Raw genomic sequence first — 19,490 nt, forward strand, 5'->3', positions numbered from 1 at the left:
GTCTTGGATGAAGTCTCAGACTTGGTGTGCTGAAGACAGCACACCAAGTGGTGCAGCCCAAATTTCATACAACATTTTAGTCTCTGGGCATTTTATGTCAGAACTGTGATGTCTACTGAATATGAGCCATGCATTGCTTTGAAAGTTACCCCATCATCCTTCTGACCGCCCTTCCATCTCTCAGCCTGCTCCAGTTCATCTCCACCATCCACTGCTGTGGCCATCCCAACACACTCCACCACAGCGCATGTCCACCCCAGCTTTCAGCCTCTCCTTTGCATTTGTAGCACAGCTTTGCAGCTTCTCCCAGTTGCTGGTGCCTCTGCTGAGGATGGACCATAAGTGATGCCCCAGGACGTGCTGCAGAGTCAGACAGAGCAGTTGTGTGGTTATAGAACTGCAGTTCTCTCTCTCACTGAGGGCATTTAAGGCTGCCCTGTTTGGGACATGGCTCCTCTACCCTCCCAAAACTGCACTGATATAGCTCTGTCAAACTTAAGAGATTTTGATGGTACCACTGCATGGCCATGTCCACACAGTCTGCTTCCAAAGTATGTGCAGACTGCCCACTGGCAGTGGAGGTTCTAGCCCGTGCTCACTCCTGAGCTGTGCTGGTGCATTGCCTGGGGACACGTGAGCTGACACAGGCCACAGCCCACAGGGGAAAGCCTGAACCATTAACCAGTGTAGACAACTGAATTCTTACACCCAAGACCAGTCCCTGGTACTGTTCAGTTTGCTGTTATAGCAGTATACAGCTTGGAGCTCCAGACTCCATTCTGGGCTGCCTGCATTCAGGCCACTCACAGTTGCTAGCACTGTGGACAGGACAGTATTGCACTACTTTACTGTCCAGTCTTTCTCTGGAGGTAGCTGAAGTATGGTGGCATCACAAAAGGTTAGTATAACCACCTCTACTAGAAAATGGATATACGGGTCCCATATTGGGCCTGCAGCAGAGGATCTGTGTGACTACATGAATTTAGAGATACAACGCCAGGATCCTGCAGGATCTTGTCACTCGAAGAACCATTTGTGGAGATTGGAGAAAACTCTTCCAGAGTAACATAGGACATTGCATAATCTACAACACTGTTATCTTCTAAATGAGACAGACGAACAGCCAATTCTTCCTCAGAAGTCATAGTGTGTTATTTTAGAATAATCTTTTCTATCATGGTTGTTGGTGATACAGGTCTCCCTGGATAGTAGTGACCCATACCAGGTTTTGGTCAGCCATTGAGCTATGGCTTAAAGAGCAAATGTTTAAAGTTAGGCCTTATGCTCCTTGGTCCACATCACTTTGCATTGTCTACCAGCTGGTAGAATTTGGAGGAGCCTTTCTGTTTGACATTTACACAGCAAGACAAGACTGCTTTTAAAAGGATCCAGCAGTCTGCCAGCAGTGGCTGAACCCAAGAACAAAGAGCACCCTAGAAGGTTTCCTGGAGCTATATGTCATTAGATTTTGTATGAGAGTGCCCATATGACATGCCCTCACTCCCTCAGGAATCCTTTCCTGTCCTCCAGCAATTAAAGCTGGGAGACAGTCACCAGTCTGAAGAGTGCATAGTTTCAGAAGTCATGGGATTATCTCTTCAGACCTTTTTCTTTTGTTTTCTTTTGTTTTCTTCTTTTTTTTTTCACTAAAGGCAAAGGTTTGGATATCTCTGAAGTTTTCACTCCTTTCCCCTGATACCTTTTTAATGCTGTCCATCTTGCCTGCACCCTGTGCTTTCTGGACGCCTTTGTCTATGGTGCTCTTCTGGCCTGAGGGGCTCAGGGTACAGGGAGAGTGTCACACAGCTCTAACTGCACAAACATATCTGTTTCAAGGCTTGAAAACAAAAGAAAAAGACCAAATTAAGGCGAAAGGATGAAGGACAAACCAAGTAAATTACAGAAAAGATCACAGAACACAGAATGAAGGTCTTGGTTCCTCAGGGACTTGAATAAGAGAATTAAACATGGTTTCTCTGCCTCCCTTCCAGCAGCACCAGCATAGGGCTGGTGATTTCTGCTTTGTACCAGCTTCTGCTGCAAGCTACAATCTAGCCTTCCCACCATATGGCTTCATGCTGCCTGTGGCAGGGCTTGCCTTCAGCCAGGTCCCTTTTGAAGCACTGATTCTCTTCCTACCTCCTGTTTCACAACATCATGCTAGTAGTGAGCCCTTGGGTCACAGTGCTCCTGCAAAAACTTGGCAGCAAGGAACTGTCACTCGGTTGTCTAAATGATGCTGAATTTTGGCCCGCATTTCACTTAGGGAGCTTGTCCACAGTGTCGTTCAAGTGGCCTTATGCCTAGTTCTAACCTTGAAATCAGAGCTTGGAGCAGCTGATGCCACATCTCATTAGAAATACTGACACAGGCACTGAGAGCAAGTGTGTCAGTCCTTCCTCAGACTGGGGAACATGCAATACATAGAATCAGACTAATTCAGGTTGGAAGGGACCTTTCGACATCACTCATCCAAAATTCTACTCAAAGCAGGGCCATCAGAGATTTTCTCAGCCTTCCAAGAATAAGGTCGCAAAACCTTTCTGGGCAACCAGATCTAGTGCTTGACTGTCCTCATGGTGAAAAAGATTTTTCTTATATCTAGTCTGAGCAACTCTTTTTTTCAACTTATGTCTCCAACCAATAATTTCCTCCAGGCAAAACAGTCCCAACTTTCTCAGCCTGTCTTTGTAGGGGAAAGTGTTCCACTCATCAACTTTGTGGCCTGCTCTGGACTTGCTCCAACAGTTCCATTCCTTTTTATGTTAGGGATTCCAGAACTGTATGCAGCACTCTGGGTGGGGTCTCACAAGAGCAGAGTAGAAGGGGAGAGCTCCCTCCTTTGACCTGCTGGCCATGCCCCTTCTGATGCAGCCCATTGGTTTCTGGGCTGGGAGCACTCAGTGCCAGCTCATGGTGAGTTTTTCATCAACCACCACCTCCAAGTTTTTCTCTGTAGGGCTGCTCAATCACTTCTCCACCCAATCTGTAGGTGTGAGTGAGATTGCTGCAACCCAGGTGCAGGACCTTGTACTTTGCTTTGTTGAACTTCATGAGGTTTGCATTGACCCTACCTCTCCAGCCTGTCCAGGTCCCTCTGGATGGCATCCCTTCCCTCCGGTGTGTTGACTGCACAACACAGCTCTGTGTCATCAGCAGATTCACTGAGGGTGCCATTTGATCCAACTGTCCATGTTGCCAACAAAAATACTGAACAGTATCATCCCAGACCTCTGAGGGACCTCACTCGTCACTGGTCTCCACATGGACAATGGGCCAGGGACCAAAAGTCTTTACCTGTGGCCATCCAGCCAGTTCTTTATCCATGGTGGTCTACCCATCAAATCCATGTCTCTCCAGTTTGGAGACAAGAATGTCATGCAAGACAGTGCCAAATGCTTTGCCTAAGTCCAGTTAGATCATGTCAGTTGCTCTGCCCAGTGCTGTAGCCCCATGATAGAAGGTCACAATATTTGTCAGGCATGATTTCCCCTTTTTTAAGGCGTGTTGGCTGCGACCAATAACATCTTTGTTTTCCACGTGCTTTAGCATAGTTTCTAGCAGAATCTGCTCCATGATCTTGCCTGGCACAGATGTGAGACTGACACAGATGTGAGACTGACTGTTCTGTAGTTCCTGGAGTCTTTTGCTTTCCCCTTTTTAACAATGGGGTTTGTATTTCCCCTTTTCCAATCATCAGGGACTTCATTGGACTGCCATGAAACCTGAAACCTTTTCACCCACCATCCTTCTTGTAACTCCTAGATCATAAGCTGACTTTCCCCAGCTCTATGATGGTTCCTAGCTTGAAATTGTTCCCCTATTTTTTGTTGTAGTTTAGGAATGGTATTCTCCAGTTTAGTACTTCCGCTGAAACCACATGCCACTTCCCCTCCTTGCTTCCATTTGGAGGCACAAAAGGCAAAGATCACAGGTTGAAATAAGAACAATTTACTGCAAACAACAAAGAGATAAGAAAATGAACAAAAGCTTCTGACAATAAATAATACCAGACCATTCCATTCACTATGTTTACTCAACCAGAAGGAACCCCTTCTGCCTGGAAGAGAATCCCTTTCCCCCCACCCCCAGCAATGATGTGAGGTGGTGGTGAATAACATCTGGGCCCTAACCACACCCCTCCCAGCTACTGCAGAAAATGAATCCTGTCCTGGCCAAAACCAGGACATTATGCCCCCCTTGTTCTGTACTATCTACATCATGCTCAGATCTGACACCTTCTAACAATAGATAGATAGATAGATAGATAGATAGATACAAAACCACAGGTATCATTTCCATAGTCAATAGCATCCCTCCAAGGTGTCTGTTGAGTTCATTTAGTCTATGGCTGTGGGTTCTATCAGTCCTAGATGTCTTCCAGGGCAGGAGAGCTGGTGTGCTGTTAGCTGGTTGCTGCATCAGGAATTCATGACTGGTGTATCTGGAGCACTCCATACTCATTGTCCATGGTAGTTACAGCACACAGTGTCATTCAGCAACCAATATTATATAATTCAACATTACAGACTGTTCTCACCCAAAATTCAAATCTCCTCGAGACCCACATCGTGTTTCCCTGTCCCTCTGCATTACCCACCAAGTGCATTCAGGTCACTGAGCAAAAAACAGTCTCACAGATGGGTTTGCCTTTGCTTGATGCAGAACTAATGCAAACTGTCTTCCCTAACACATTTCTAATATGCATCACAGGGACTTTATCTCCTTCTACGCTGTGTAGAGGTTTTGTTTGGGCAAGGCCAGCTCGATTGGTAGAGCCTCTGGTGTTAACTAACCAGATGGCCTTCGCTAAATGTAGATCCCAATGTTTGCAGGTCCCACCACCCCCTTGCTTTCAGTGTGGTTTCTAACAGTCCACTGTACTGTTCAATTTTCCCAGAGACTGGTACCTGATAGGGAATGTGATACACCCACTCAATCCTGTGCTCTCCGACCCAGGTGTCTATGAGGCTGCTTTTGAAATGAGTCCCGTTGTCTGACTCAATTCTTTCTGGGGTGCCATGCCACCACAGGACTTGCTTTTCAAGGCCCAGGTTGGTGTTCTGGGCAGTGCCGTGAGGCACAGGGTGCTTCTCCAGCCGTCCAGGGGTTGTTCCTGCCATTGTCAGCACATAGCACTTGCCTTGGAGGCTCTGTGGGAGTGTGATGTAATCGATCTGCCAGGCCTCCCCAGATTGATATTTCGACCATTGACACCCAGACCACAGAGGCTTTACTCTTTGGGCCCTGCTTGATCACAGCACGTTTCACAGCTATAAATAACCTGGGAGATGGTGTCCGTGGTTAAGTCCACTCCTTGATCACGAGCCTACCTGTATGTTTCATCTCTTCCCTGATGATCTGAGGCATCTTGGGCCCACCAAGCCAGAAATGACTCACCCTTATGTTGCCAGTCCAGATCTACCTGAAAATTTTAATCTTGGCAGCCTGATACCCCTGTCCATTGTTGTGATGTTCTTCAGTAGCATGATTCTTGGGTACATGTGCATCCACATGACAGACTTTCACAGCCATCTTCCCTACCTAGACAGCAATGTCTTGCCACATGTTGGCAGCCCAGATGGGTTTCCCTCTGCACTGCCAATTGGTCTTTTTTCATTGTTCCACCCACCCCTGCAGAGCATTTGCCACCATCCATGAGTCAGTATAGAACGTAGAGCAATGGCCATTTCTCCCATTCAGCAATATCCAAAGCCAGCTAGACAGCTTTCAGCTCTGCAACCTGACTCAATCCACCTTGTCCCTCAACAGCTTTTCGCCACGTGGGACTCCATAGGGCAGCATTCCATTTTCAGTGTAGTCCTACATTAGGCAGGAACTGTCAGAAAAGAGGGTGCACTGCTTGTCATTTTCTGATAGCTGATTATATGGTGGGGCTCATCAGCATGTGTCAATTTTTTATCTTCCTCTGATGATGATAGTCCAAAAGGTTCACCTTTGGGCCAGTTTGTGATGACTTCCAAGATCCCTGGGCAATTCACCTGCTCAGTGTGAAACATAAAATTACAGATCATGGTCCTGGAAGGGCCTTTGAGAGGGCTAGTCCATTCCCATTGCTCTGCCTGTATCAACTATGCTTTTTTTCTCTTCCCGTATTTCCTACTCTTGAAGATTTCCAATGATAAACAGAATGCCAAAATGCAGCATAGGAAGATGATCCACCACTCTTCTTTGGCACTGTTTAGGTCAAGAGAAAACAAAGTAGGCTCTTTATTTGATTAGATTTTAGGTTAATTTTAAAAGGCATATGGTCTAATATTACACCATTCTTATTGTTAGTAAATATTTGATAGAGTGCCTCAGCAACTTATACTGGAAAAAGTAGTGATATGGAACTGGCAGATGAAAACACTTGCTAGGGATCATAAATTAAAGATAAATAACACCCACAGCCTCTGAGTTGAAAGGAGGAGTCACAGAGATCAATGTCCATATTTACTATGTTTTACAATGCTCTGTGAATTGCAGTCCAGAGCACACAAATGCATTTCACAGAAGGTATGTGAGGGCTGTGTGATTTCTCAGTGCCTCTCCAGTGAAGCTCTTGCAATATTGAGCACAAAGGTAAGTTAAAACATGTTATGTTTGTATAGAAGTACATATTGATATGTCCAAGAAGAGAGTTATTTCAATGATAGTGTGAAATTTATTGAAAACAGAAGAAATAGCTAAATATAAGTCAAAGCATATGTGTTCACTGCAGCACCCTGCAATTAAATTCCAGTGCAGATTATTCCTACAACCAGGGAAGAGGATGAGTGTCAGCAGTGAGGAGTCATCATGACTGAAGAGTGGCAGGACAATGAAAGTGGAACATGATCACTCCTCCCAGGGCAAACCTGAACCTTGCTATGTGAAAGAAAGATGGTCACTGAAAGCCTGTGGGTTGAAGCAATCCCACCATGCTCACCAATCTGAAAACAGTTCCTTGTGAGGAGAGTACTAAGGAACAAATGCTATATATGTAAGACTACTTAAGTATATGAAGCCCTACTGATGAACAGATCACATCTTTACAAACAAACGTGCCAAAAAGTCCTCTTACTGTTTTGTATATGTAATCAGTCTATGACATGATGGAAATGTTTTTGCAGAACACACTTTATAACACAGTGTCAGAATGCTTTCATTGACAATTTGATTTTTACCACCCTGATATTCTAATGCAAAAGGTATTTTGATACTGTGAAGATATGATGGTTTGTATTTTCCGGTCTATTCTGTAGCAGTTAATGATGGACAGACAATTTCAAATTTTGAACTACTATGGAAACTACTTCTCGGTACCCTGCTTTTCTTTTTTGGGTTTACAACTCCCTCTGCAGTAAACCTTGCAAGTCCTTGAACGAATGTCAAGAGAGACAGCTGTAGCAACGATTCCCATGCAATTTACATTATGACAATTTGGCTACAGGTGCTCAGCACCTCTTGTCACTCACAGGTGAGGAATTCCCAACAGCTTCAGCAAAATTCATCCAACTTTTCTGAATTCTTTTTCAGTACAGCCAAGATGATTCACTTGAAAACACCAATGACTACACACATATTCCATACACTTCTGGTCAGTAACACAGATTGTGCATTTAGATTTCATCACTAGTGAAACAGAAGGAAATGTGAAGTTAAGAGCCCTTTCTTCCAGATTTCCTCTACGTCATCTTTTTTGCACACACGCTACCTCCAGCAGTTGTGTTTCCAGCACCTGTTACTGAGGAGGAGGTCCTCTTCCCCAGACCTGACCTACAACATATTGCAATTGCTCTCCCCAGTTTGGTGTTTGGTTTGCAAACTTGCTGAGAGTGCAAGACAGCTCATTGTCCAGGTCATTAATAAAGACATTAATCACTATTGACCTATCAGCATGCATCCCTGATGGATGTCCCTAGGAACTAGTTGCCAGTTGGACTTCATATTGTTGATATGAGCCCTTCAGCCCAACCACCAAGCCACTTCTTCATTCCCTTCACACTCCACTTATCCAGTCCAAATCACAGTCTACTTGTAGTCCAATTTGCCTGTAAGTAGACTGTGGGGATCATGTCAAAAACCTTGATAAAGGCAATGCTATAAATCAATCAATACAATATCAGGTGCCTTCCTGTTGGCAACACATGCTGTTGTTTTTTTTGTAGAAAGTAACCAGGTTGGTCAGGTAAATCCCTGCTGGCTCTTCCCAGTCATTTCTTTGTCCTTCATGTGCTTGGAAATAGTTTCCAGGAGGATGTGCTATCCAGTCTTCCCAGTGACTTGAGTTGAGGCTGACCAACCAGCTGAGTATTGCCTGAATCCTCCTTCTTGCCATTCTTAATGACAGGTGTTTGTCTTTTTTCAATCACCAGGAATGTTTCCCAATCACCATCATCTTTCAAAGATGACGGAATCCAGTCTTGAAATTATATTGGCAAGCACCCTTGGCATCCTTAAATGCACCCCTTCTGGCCCCATGTGTAGACCTAATTCAGCTGACATTTTTAAGATGTCCACTCCAGGAAGAGGTGAAACATCCCCTCAAACCAACTGACTTTAATGACATTACTTTTATTACTTAGGTTGCAAGACTGAAATGAGACTTGTGTAGAAGAAACTGTAGTGGAGATGTCTGATACATTCAGACAAACCCTACTCAGAGTGTGTGTAAATCCTGTTTATTATTTCCAGCAACTGCCACTCCCCATCCTGGTGTTCTTCAGGTGTGTCAGATTCTGGCTCCTTATGAAGCTGGTGAAGATGACATGAAAACCCTTGGTTTGAGGAGATGGTGTTCTCACTGTACTGCCATAGTGATGCCTTTTCCTGGTCTTAAAATCAAGAGTCAAACACGGTTAGAAGGGGAAAAGGGATTTTACCTTCGTATTTATTTTAAGGAACCTTAGGTCCTGGCACTACTTCCAGGTTGAATGCACCGAAATGCACCCCACAATGCACCCCCAAAAGATCTTGTGTAACATTATAGGTCTTACTAAATAGCATATCTATCAAAGATTCCCCAAGGAGAGGCTCGAGTGAGCCCCCCTCCCCAAGGAGCCTTCCCCTGGATGGTTCTATCTGAGCTTACAGAATGTGTTCTGGAGAGGACCTTGGGGTCTGGGGCACACTATCTCTTACCTACAAAGCTTCTAAAATGTTTAGTCTCCTAGCTAAACAAACAAGTCCAAGAATGTAGGCAAAAAGCACTAAGAATACAGAGACTGTAAAAAGGTATAACAGGGGTATAAAAGAAAAGGCAAAAAATCTTCATGGCATCAATAGCATATGCTTTCTGACTGGGAGGAAGATGGCAGCAGTACAACCTAACCAGACATCAACCCATTTCTTATGTGGCTGTTTGCTTCTCAGTGCCTTTGTTACCATACCTTGACATGGCTGCAGGCTTCTGTGGGGGCTAATGGTAGCACCTTGTTGATTCTAGGAACAAGTAACAGTTATACACACAAAAGCCAAAACCCAACAAAACTTACATTGCCATGTAGACTGCTGATAATGATGTGAGACTAGCAAGCCATGCAGCACTTCTGTCCACACAAGCATGATTCTGTTTCTTTTTTCCTGCTTGCTATGTTTAATAATGTTCCTAAACTCTGTGTGGCATCTAGCACAACCAAGGCTCCAGCTCTGTCAGGAGATGTTAGAAATTAATTCAACAAATATCAGGATCTTATCATGACTCTGATCTTCTAAATACTTAAAACCTGAACACCTGGAATCAGTTAATAACAGGAGAATCTCCACTTCTACTTTGCAGAGAGAAGCAAGAATCACTGGCTTAGAAAACAGTGGGCTAATTCAACTCACTAGAGGCAGAGAAGTATTCACTCTGAGTTAGTTTTCTGACAGTTCGATAAACAGAACAAATCCCAGAACTGGTGCAGAAGAATCAGCACATGCACACAAGTAGTTTTAGGAGGGACACACAACTGCATGTAGCAGCAGCAACAAGATCAACTCAGACACCTCACTTAAATTCACCATACAAATGGAGGGAATACAGAATAGCAAGAACACCTGAAGAATCAGTTCGGGGACTTCATGAACTGGAAGATGACTCAGATAGACATTTTTAATAACCATTGAGAAATCTGCTCTCTGTGAATTTGACTAATCCCTTTTGAATCTCATGCCTCTGGTGTTCGTGGCATCCTAAGCCATCCACTTCTCATGTTATCAAGGTGTGCATAAGATGCATGAATTACATTTATTTGTTTAAAGCTACTACACCCATATGGATCCTCTGTTGTCAGACACACTGACAGTTTGTGTTGTTTCCCCATATTATTTGTGATTTTATTGCGTTTGTCATGTCCCCTTGCCCATCATCTCTGGTCACACCTGCCCACATTACTTACACCCTGCTCCCTTGGAACTAAACAGCCTTTCTATCATATACTGTAAGAAGAGGAGGACACAACTCTCTAGTCATAGTCTTCCAGGCAGGAGGAGATCACCACTTCCCTCCCAGCTTTAACCTATCCTGCTATCTATATCTGCCCACAAGCAGAGTGGTCTTCTCCAGCCCACTCTAGGCAATGGCACACCACCAGCAGTTTAACCTCCAGTGTGCCTCCTCCTCTACTCCCCTGTGCCTCTGCCTCCTCTTCCTGTTCCAGCCTCTTTGTAGTTTTCCCTCTTCCTGGTCCCTTTTACTGTTCAGGGTGAGTTGGGCTTCCCTACTTTGCTCCCATCTTTCCTGCCAGTTGGACATTTTTTGTCCAGCACCTTCCCAGCCCAGAAATGAGCCGGAGCTGCCTCCTCACATTGAAGCATCCCTCATTCCACTTGTCCCTTTCTGTAATTTTGTCTGCAGCTTCCATTGACTGCACTAAGTGCCCATCAATAAAAACATTAAAGAAAAAAAAATTGCTTTCTCTTAGAGCAGAGGTGCTTCCTTAGTTTTCTTTGAAATAATTTCCTTTCCCTGGACAGAAATTTCTAAGTCTCTAACCTCACATCACTAAGCTTTTTTCTTCGAAATACCAGCCTGGGCAGTAGCAGACCTCGTTGTCACAGCCGCTGTACCACCAGCAGCAGCCATGCTGCTTCCACATGACACAGAGCAGGCAGGGTGTCTCCCACTTGGATCCAGAGATCTGACATTTGTCATTCCCTGGGTTTCCATTCACTCTCTTCCTCACACTGCAGACCACACTTGGCAGCTGGTTCAGTTGCCACCTTGGTGAAGGGCTTCTTTCTCTCCCTTTATCAGCTCAGCTCAGTTTGTTTCCCCTCACTTCCCTCCATCACTCATGCTGGGTGGGTCAGGACTTTACCTCATGCCATGTGCTTTCCCTCCAGCAGCAGTCCGCTGTGCCAATGCTGCTGGCATCTGGTGGCACAGGAGGCTGAGGAGTGTCCCTCACAGTCCTTAGTAAGCATTTGCTCTTGTTTGCACTACTGCTTGATAAGGACTCACCAAAGCCTGAGGCCTGGTTGCAATGTTTATCTCTTGGAAGGATGGGTGCCGAGTTTCCAAAACCCAAAGCAGGGTGCCAGCACCACTGGTAGAAAACTTTTCCCCCAGATGTCCCCATAATGGCTGCTAAATGGCTCATTGGGTGCCAGGAAAGATCCTGCACAGCCTGCTGCAGCCAGCAGACCACAATGACCAGATAGTATGATTCACCAAATGGATTCATGTAGATGGTATGAAGGATACACCAAGGAGAGGCCCTGCCATGGGGATACACAGTTCCTCTTCTGTCTGTTCTCATCTCATCCTCTCCTGTTGCCCCCCAGAGCCCAAGTCCATCTCAGGGATGGACTTCCATCTTTGTAATGATAGCAGTTAAACTATGAATACTTTCAGCTGTTTTCACTGTGGAAACCAATGTGGACAGCAGCAAGGGAGATTATGCCTGAGGAAGGATTCCAAACACTTTTCTAACATGTCTTCAGGTTCTTCTTTAGTCAGAGGAGGCACCATTGTGATCCCTGGCAGCCACTGACAGAACTTTCTTCTCCCGTTTGTTTCATGCTTTTTTGAAACACTTGGGTACCTTTGATGCCAATATCATGCTGCAGCAATGAGTTTCACCATAAACCATATAAAAAAGTATCCAAGCGCAGCCCCATTCCTCTCCCAACTCAGCAAATCCAAGAAGCACATGGAAGACACTAGGCTCTAATGTACACAACTACTGGCAAGCTTGGAGCACTTGCTGAAATAAAAAACTACCTTTTTAAAATTCCATTTCACCTCCCAGTTATACCCAAACACACAATTGCTAGATGCGTATCAAGAGCTGGCTTTGTATTAGCAAACCTTCCTCATACCAGTTTGGAAATTTGAAGTAGCATCTCTAAAGTGGAGAACCAAAAACCACCGAATGCTGTTGCACTGCAGAGCAGCACATGGAGCATGTCTCTACTGCTTGCACTCTGGTGCACAGGTGGTGTCAGGAAAAGGCAAATGCTTTCCCCAGTGAGAACGACTACATAGCCCTTCTCAGTTTGCCTGCAAGCAAGGTATTGTTCATTCTGTATTTTCCTGTGAGCTTAGATTTTAGCTGCAGCCTAGAGAACTCACTCAGAAGTGTTGACATTTCATTGAGAACAAGTGTATTTCAGGCTGTGCTATGGAAACAGGATTAAAGAGTGATATATAAACTCAGTATCACAGCAAGGAAAATACTTTATCAAAAGTGTGACAAGCCAGACCACCTGACACTTGAAGCATCTTCCTTTGGCGTGGTCTGAAATAAAACAGTGTTGTAGAGACAACTTTGGCTAAGAACTAGCCAAAGGGGACAATAGGTTCCGAGCCTGTCACGTTTCGCTGCCTGGCCGGGAGGCTGGAATTGCTCACTGGCCTCTGACCATGTCTGCTGTGGACTCAGCTGGGCAAGGGCAGCGCGATGATGTACAGAGCACCGTGTCACTTGCCCGGTCAGCAGTCCCGGGGCTCTGCTTACCGCTCAGGTACACCGGGAGCGACTTTTCCGGGTTAGAGTTGAAGGGGGTGTCTCTTGTCTCTGATCCCATCTCGGCATCCCCAGGCTTCAGATACCAGAGGTGGAACCAACCACACCTAGATTGACCACCAAGTCCCAAACTCTCCAAGAGATGGCACTAAAGGGGGGATGCGACGGAAGAGGAAGACAAAACCTCGCTGTTCCACCTGGCGCGGGCCTCTGCCCTGTTTTTAAAGAGCCGGGACCGGCACTGCCCGCCCCGACACCAAAGCCCCGAGGCAACAGTAGCCCCGGGCCAGGGCTAGAGAAGGGGGGGGTGTGACGGGCTCTGGAGCACGAACCCACCGTCAAACCAGCCAGCGCCTGCGCTACGCAGCGTTCACGACACCCAACCCCGCCCAGTTCCTCCCTGGGGCCCTTCGGAAAATTTCCCCGCCCTGCCCCAAGCGCCTTCCGACCCCCCCAAAATGGCGGCCGGTCCCTCCCCGCCCTCTCCAGGGCCGTGAAATTGCACCGCGGCCGGGCCGGGCCGGGCCACCAGCTCCCGCCCCACTCCCGCTGACGTCAAGCACCGCCCGGTACCGCGTCCCTCCCCTCATTGTCAGCGCCCGCATCCGCCGCCCGAGTCCCGGAGCCCCTCGCGGGCTGCGGCTGCCCAAGCCCGGGCTGGGAGGGAGGGAAGCCTGGCCGCTCCTGCTGCCTAGGTAGGCAGAGGTGGGCGATGAAGGGGTGGAGGGCGGGGGGTGCCGCAGATCGGCGGGGCGGGGAGGAATTTGAGGCATCCGCTTTGTCTTTGACCACCGCCGCCTTCCTGTCCCTTCCCGTGCGGGCGAGCGGGTGCCTCAAGGCCGGGTTGCCCGCGGGTGGCGGCGGTGGCTGGGACCCCCTGTGGGCGACCTGGCCCTGAGGCGCCCGCCGGGGCCTCGGCTCCCGCTCGGAAATGGAGCCGCCGTCGGGCTCCTTCCGACGGGACCGGAACAGCCGCTTTCCTGAGCGGAGATCGGCTCCGTCCCCGCCCGGGAAGGGCACGGTCCCACCGGTCCTCGTTGTCGCGGGCTGCCCCTAAGGAAGGTCCTAAACCCATTGGCTGGGGCTTGGTGGAGTTGAGATTTTGGTGGTTTCCAGGCGCTTAAGGCATTTTCTGTGGATAACCATTTTTCTCCTTGCTGCAGCCACATGCTCCCTTTCCTGTTGCTTATTTTTCCTGAATTCCCCCTTCTTTGCCAGCCCGCCCACGTTTATCATATAATTAATAACGTTCTTTTATATATGTGCTTTTCTGATGCTCTGACTCTGTTAATCGCTTTAGTCTTCTTTGCTCCCCCATCGTGAGGGAATTTATTGATGGAGCATTGTGAAACTTTTCTTTTCCTCTTCCGAAAATTTCTGAAACTTACCCCATTTGGCTTTGTCAGGTGTCCCATGTGAAGCCATTGGCACCGTAGACCTTTGCTGGTTGTCCTTGGTGATTGCGCTTTCATTGCAAATCTGCATTTTCCCCCCTTCTAATGCTACATCTGAAGCCTTTAAACCAATTAAATACAAGTAAAAGTGACCATCCCAAATAATCAGCACATTTGAGTTAGGTGCAGTGGGATTAGATTTTAATTGGTCCGTAAATTCTGTTAAAATGTTCAGCTGCTTTGTGCGTTGGGATCGTTGCTTATCAAGTCTCTCGCCGAGAGCTGCTGGGGGTGGGTGAGCGCCACAGTGATGAGAGTGGGAAGGGGGATTTTCACAACCTGGAATAGTCTGTGGCATTCCGTGTTTAGGGGAAAAAAATGCAGTAACTTACCACATGCCTACAGCCTCTTGGCAGAAGTATGCATCTGCTGACCTGCAGGACATTGAGGGGGGGCGTTGTTCCCCAGTGTTACAGTCTGTGCGAGTACAGAACCAACAGCTCTGTGCTCTGGTCAGTTTGTGCAGCCAGTAGCCAGCTGGCATATTTCAGCAGGGACAGCGTGCTCTGTGGCTGGTTTGTATCTGCGGCACTTGCAGAAGTGTAATTCCTCCATTGTATTGGCTCTGCAGCAGTAAGGACTGCACAAAACGGTCGTCACTGCCTGCCAGGCTGACACCCCCACCCTGGGGCTCCAGGAGGCCCGAGGGAGTGATAGTGGCGCAGGGGCCTGGCGTGCAAGACCCCTCCTGGGCGTGGGGCCCCCTTGCCAGCATCGCGCTTGGACGCCTGGGGCTGCTCAGGGCAGCCAGCCCTCTGTAACGCTGGAAGGAGGAGGAGGACATGGAGAGCTGATTGCTGTGTTTCTTTTGGACATGTGTCTGAAAGTTCCTGTGGGAAGAAATGAATTGAGGCAAGGGAGTGTGGGACAAAAGCAGAATTTAAGCGAAGTCAGGTCCCCATTAACTAACCCCTGTGTCTCCTGGTCTGAGTAGTTCTTCAGCCTCAACTTCCTCATAATACTATGAAATGGTAAAGTTTCTGCACTCCTGGACAGGGCAATCTGACCGATGTTGACTTCTAGGAAGTAGAAATAAGTTACAACAGCATGGTCTTTTCACCAGCCTTCTGGCTTTCTCTGTGTTCTGAAAATTGCCCAACTGAGAATAAGTTACTGTTTTTCTTTATTTAATATGAGGCTAGGAATTGTAGGCAAAATAACTCGTGTTAAAAAAGAGAACTCTCAAATGTGGCTATTACAAGAAATGATAATATTTAAAAACCCGGTATGCCTTGCAGTCTAGACCACGTTATTTTGTATGTTCAAATGGGTTGGTGATTATATCTTCGAGCATGACCTTACCAGAGTATTGTTCCCAGACACTCTGAGGTTGTGCACGTCCTCCGTGAAACCTTTCCTTCCCCCTGTGGGCTGCAGCTGGTGAGGAACCAGAGGCCTCTTTCCTCATGGAAGTTTTTCAGGAACTATGGCTGGCATTACTGAGCCAAATGACAAAAAAGGACAATTTTGATGCAATTGTTACACTAAAATGAAGCATATAATCTCTTTAGAAGGTAGTTTTGATTGGAAGATTCCCATGAGGGTGATGATTCGTAGCAGTAATATGTTTTGCACTAATTAGTGGACAGCAGATCATGGGGGTCCTTAAAACGTGTTGGAATGGAGAACCTTTGTTGTGATGGTTATAGCATGGTTACTTATGTCTTCCTAAGTTGAAGGCCTGCTGTACACTTTTTGCCTTGGGTAATTGTTGTATTCACACATGTGAAGTAGAAAGCATGAATGTTTTCAAATACTTGGAGATAGCTGATGAGCAAGTGTTCTTTGCTAGCACTTCCTGCATTCCCAAAGCTGGTGGTTGGCTGTGTCCTTCCATACTTTTATTCTCTCTGCTTTCAGTGAGCTGAATCTTTGGAGGGCTTTAGTCCTTTAAAGTGATCTCCTCTTCCCTCCATAGCCACCAAAGGTGTGATTAATCTCCCTGTCCAAGCTCAGCTGTTTGCCAGGGTAACAGGGGCTGTCAGCCTTCTCCTGATGGCGACTGCAGCCACTCGCTGCATACATTGTGGACAGTCGCATCTCTCTGGATTTGAGGGTTTAGAGCTGGTGACAGAATCAGTTTGGTGGAAAACCCACAAACCATTTGCTCTTAACTGTCCAGATTTAGGAGCCTTCATAACCACCCTGACTGAGAAGGCATGCCAGGCATGCCATTCCTGTGAAGTCAGTGGGGTTTGGGTTGATTCAGCAGCCTGAAAACCAGTGCTTTTTGAAATGATCAAATATAAAGTGTGGCACTGGATGTTAGCCATCAGAATGTGGCAGTTTAGGCCTTAATGCTTTTGTGTCTCTGGTGGTGTCTTAGGTTTTGGCAGTGATGTTCCCTTGCTGAGGCCCTAATCTTGGCAGATAAGGGGTTGTAAGGATGCCTGAGCTCTGTGTTCTTTAACCCTCACCAGGGTGGAGTAAGATATGCAGGTGCAACACACAGCTTTACGTAAGTGTGACAGCAGCATGCACACGAGCATGAATGCTATGCACAGGCAGTTTCTGTTTCCTTTTCTGTAAAAGAAAGCTGATTGTGGTGCTTTCTTGCAGTAGTTGTGCAGTGAATGTAACATTTGTATTCCTATTTGAATTTCTCATAGAAACACAGTCCAGAAAGGTGAATGCACCCTGTGAGTGATGGACTGGAAGGAGAGGGAGTGTTTAGAAAAAAAATTAGTTTTAATGTTATACTTAGCACTCAGCCTACTCCGCAGCCTTGTGTGCAATGAGAAGCTCTTCCCATAGTAGAGCCCTTTAGGATCCACACCAGTAACCCCAGGAATAAAATGGATCGTTTCTTTGCTGAGGAACAAAGTTGCCAATACACAAGTATAAGAACACATAAGCTGGTAAGTTTGTTTCTTTGTGACAGTGGGCGGATGAGAGCAGCTGCATGCTCTTGTCACGTTGGAGGAGAGACAGGAATTTTCACATCCTCTCCAGTCACGGATCTGGGAAGTGCTACATCAGTGCAGGTGGGCACTGTGCCTGGAAGAGGTGGGTTTGCCTTTCCTCTTGTCCTTACTGCTTTCTCCTCCAAGTGCCTTTTCTAGCCCTACCCCAGCCGACAAAAACCCCATGCAGCCATGTTCAGGGAGTTGATCTGGGTGAAAATTAACCATCAGCATCTCCCTCACTCCCTTTAGCCCTGCCCGTTTCCTAGCCTGGCTGGAGGGCTGCTTTACTCTGGCCAAGGGAGGGGAGCACGAGGCTAGAAGGAGGCAGGCGTGATGCAGGGCCACCTGAAAATGACTATAAAACTTAAGTTTGAGGATCTGGTCCAAAGTCTGTGAGGTCACTTGTGCAGTGATAGCATCCTTTGAGCACACTTAGTATTGCTGCCTGTGTTGAGATCTCTGTCACCACCATGCTCCACCATCACAATGAGTTTGGACATGCTACCTTTGCAAAATTCCTGCTTGTGCAAAATGCTGCCCAGGTTTGGGCAGAGGAGTAGAGACATCATGTTTAGAGGACTTCGGTGGAAAATTTCCTACATTTATTAAGTCCCAATCTTTTTTGCCCTGTTTGTTAGAGCTTCATTGGATTGAGCAAACCTCAAATGTCTTCTTCGCAAAGTAACTTTAGAGTCCTATGATCTGGACTCTCAACAGCTGTATTGAACTTGGGCCAGCAAAGTGCACTGGTCTCACATGTGTAAATACTTTGTGTGAGCTGGAAACTTCTGTATGGCTGCTCCTTGGCCTGCTGCAGCATGATAGCTGTCATCCTGCCCTGCCCTGTCTGTCAGGGGACCAGCTGTCCACAACCCAGCCATGTCCACTATCTTCCCTTGGTGGCAGGCGCAAGGCAGACTGGCCTGGTTCCATGGGCAAGTCCCACTTCTGGCAGGTGGGCTCCTGGGTGCTCTAGGATGAAGTAGTGGGAGACATGCACTGTCAAGTGGGGATACTTCCTCATCACTCCTCCTTGCTGTCTGCCCTGGTTTGCGAGGAATGTGGTGGTTTTGCTGCTTCAAGTCACAAAGGGGAAAGTGTAGGATTTAATGATCTTTAATCAGTACAGGGTGGACAAGCCCCTGCATTGTAAACATTTATAATTCTGAATTTACTTAGCTAATTGGTTTTTAAGTCATAGTTTGACCTGCTGTACTGCCCAGGCCATAGTATCAAACCTTACTTAGTATTGAATTAACTCATTAACTCAGCCAGTTTTGAGGTTTGTGATTTCAACTTGCAAACTTGATGCCTGGAGGGGGGGGGAAGGGGGCATTGATCTAAGTAAGATTTTTTTGCCACAAAACCCCATGTTTCTTGCTTGGATTTGTGATTGTTTGGCTCAGAAGTAGTAGGACAGATTTCATTCAGACCCCTTGCGAATAGTGTTGTGGCTATCCTTGAGTGTGCACTGCATGCCTCTGAGAAAGCAGAGCAGCAGGAGATGAGAACCAAGGCTTTCTTTATCCTGGTAGGATTCAGCTTTGGTGGTTAATATTACAAAACCACTGGAACTTGGGGCTCATGTGTCAGGCTGCGAAGTAGGAGAGGAAAGCATCTGTGGCTGTAGGCAGCTGATGTCAGAGGGCTACCTGACCTGTGTCATGGCACAGCAGTCCTGTGGGGCAGCTGAGGAAGGTGCCTTCTGGTGACACACATCACCTCTGCTCCAGGACAGCAGCTCTCCCACTCTGGGAGCCAGTGGGCTCCCATTGACTGGTTCCCATCTCCTCTGAGGGTGCAGGAGCAGGTCACAGCAAGTATCCTGCACTGGAAGTGCAAGTGCTAAGGTAGGTAAAGGTGCTGTGGGAGCAAAAGAAGGGAGCATGTTGTTGTGTGACACAGTAGGGCCTGTTTTCCTACTTCTCATGTAAGTGTTGCAGTGTTCTAATTGACCTCTAAAAATGGTAGCTTCATCCTAAGCTGAAAATTTCTTTCTACATGACTGATCATGATGAGCATAAGCTCAAGCAACCCTTTAATTAGCTCAAGAATGTTTCTCTTTACCTTGAATGTTTACTTTTCACATTTTCCTCTGTTGCTGCATGCAATGCAGTGCTTGCAGAAAGGTAACTCTGGACTGTGCAGCAAAGACTCCTGACAGCATGGCTCTGCTGCCTGGTGTCATCAGCCCT

At 46.8% G+C, this 19,490-nt stretch overlaps 1 protein-coding gene across 2 annotated transcripts in view; it reads left to right on the forward strand.

Annotated features, from left to right (window-relative positions):
- Positions 1 to 13,417: 13,417 nt before the first annotated feature.
- The window catches only part of LUZP1 (leucine zipper protein 1), a 40,584-nt gene continuing 34,511 nt past the window's right edge, over positions 13,418 to 19,490 (forward strand). For both annotated transcript variants that reach the window (XM_032132709.1, XM_032132707.1), the window contains exon 1: positions 13,418 to 13,630. The gene's annotated coding sequence lies outside the window, so the exon portion shown is untranslated. The remainder of the gene's footprint in view (positions 13,631 to 19,490) is intronic.

This window comes from Corvus moneduloides, chromosome 23 (genome assembly GCF_009650955.1).
Source record: "Corvus moneduloides isolate bCorMon1 chromosome 23, bCorMon1.pri, whole genome shotgun sequence".
Taxonomy (NCBI): Eukaryota; Metazoa; Chordata; class Aves; order Passeriformes; family Corvidae; genus Corvus; species Corvus moneduloides.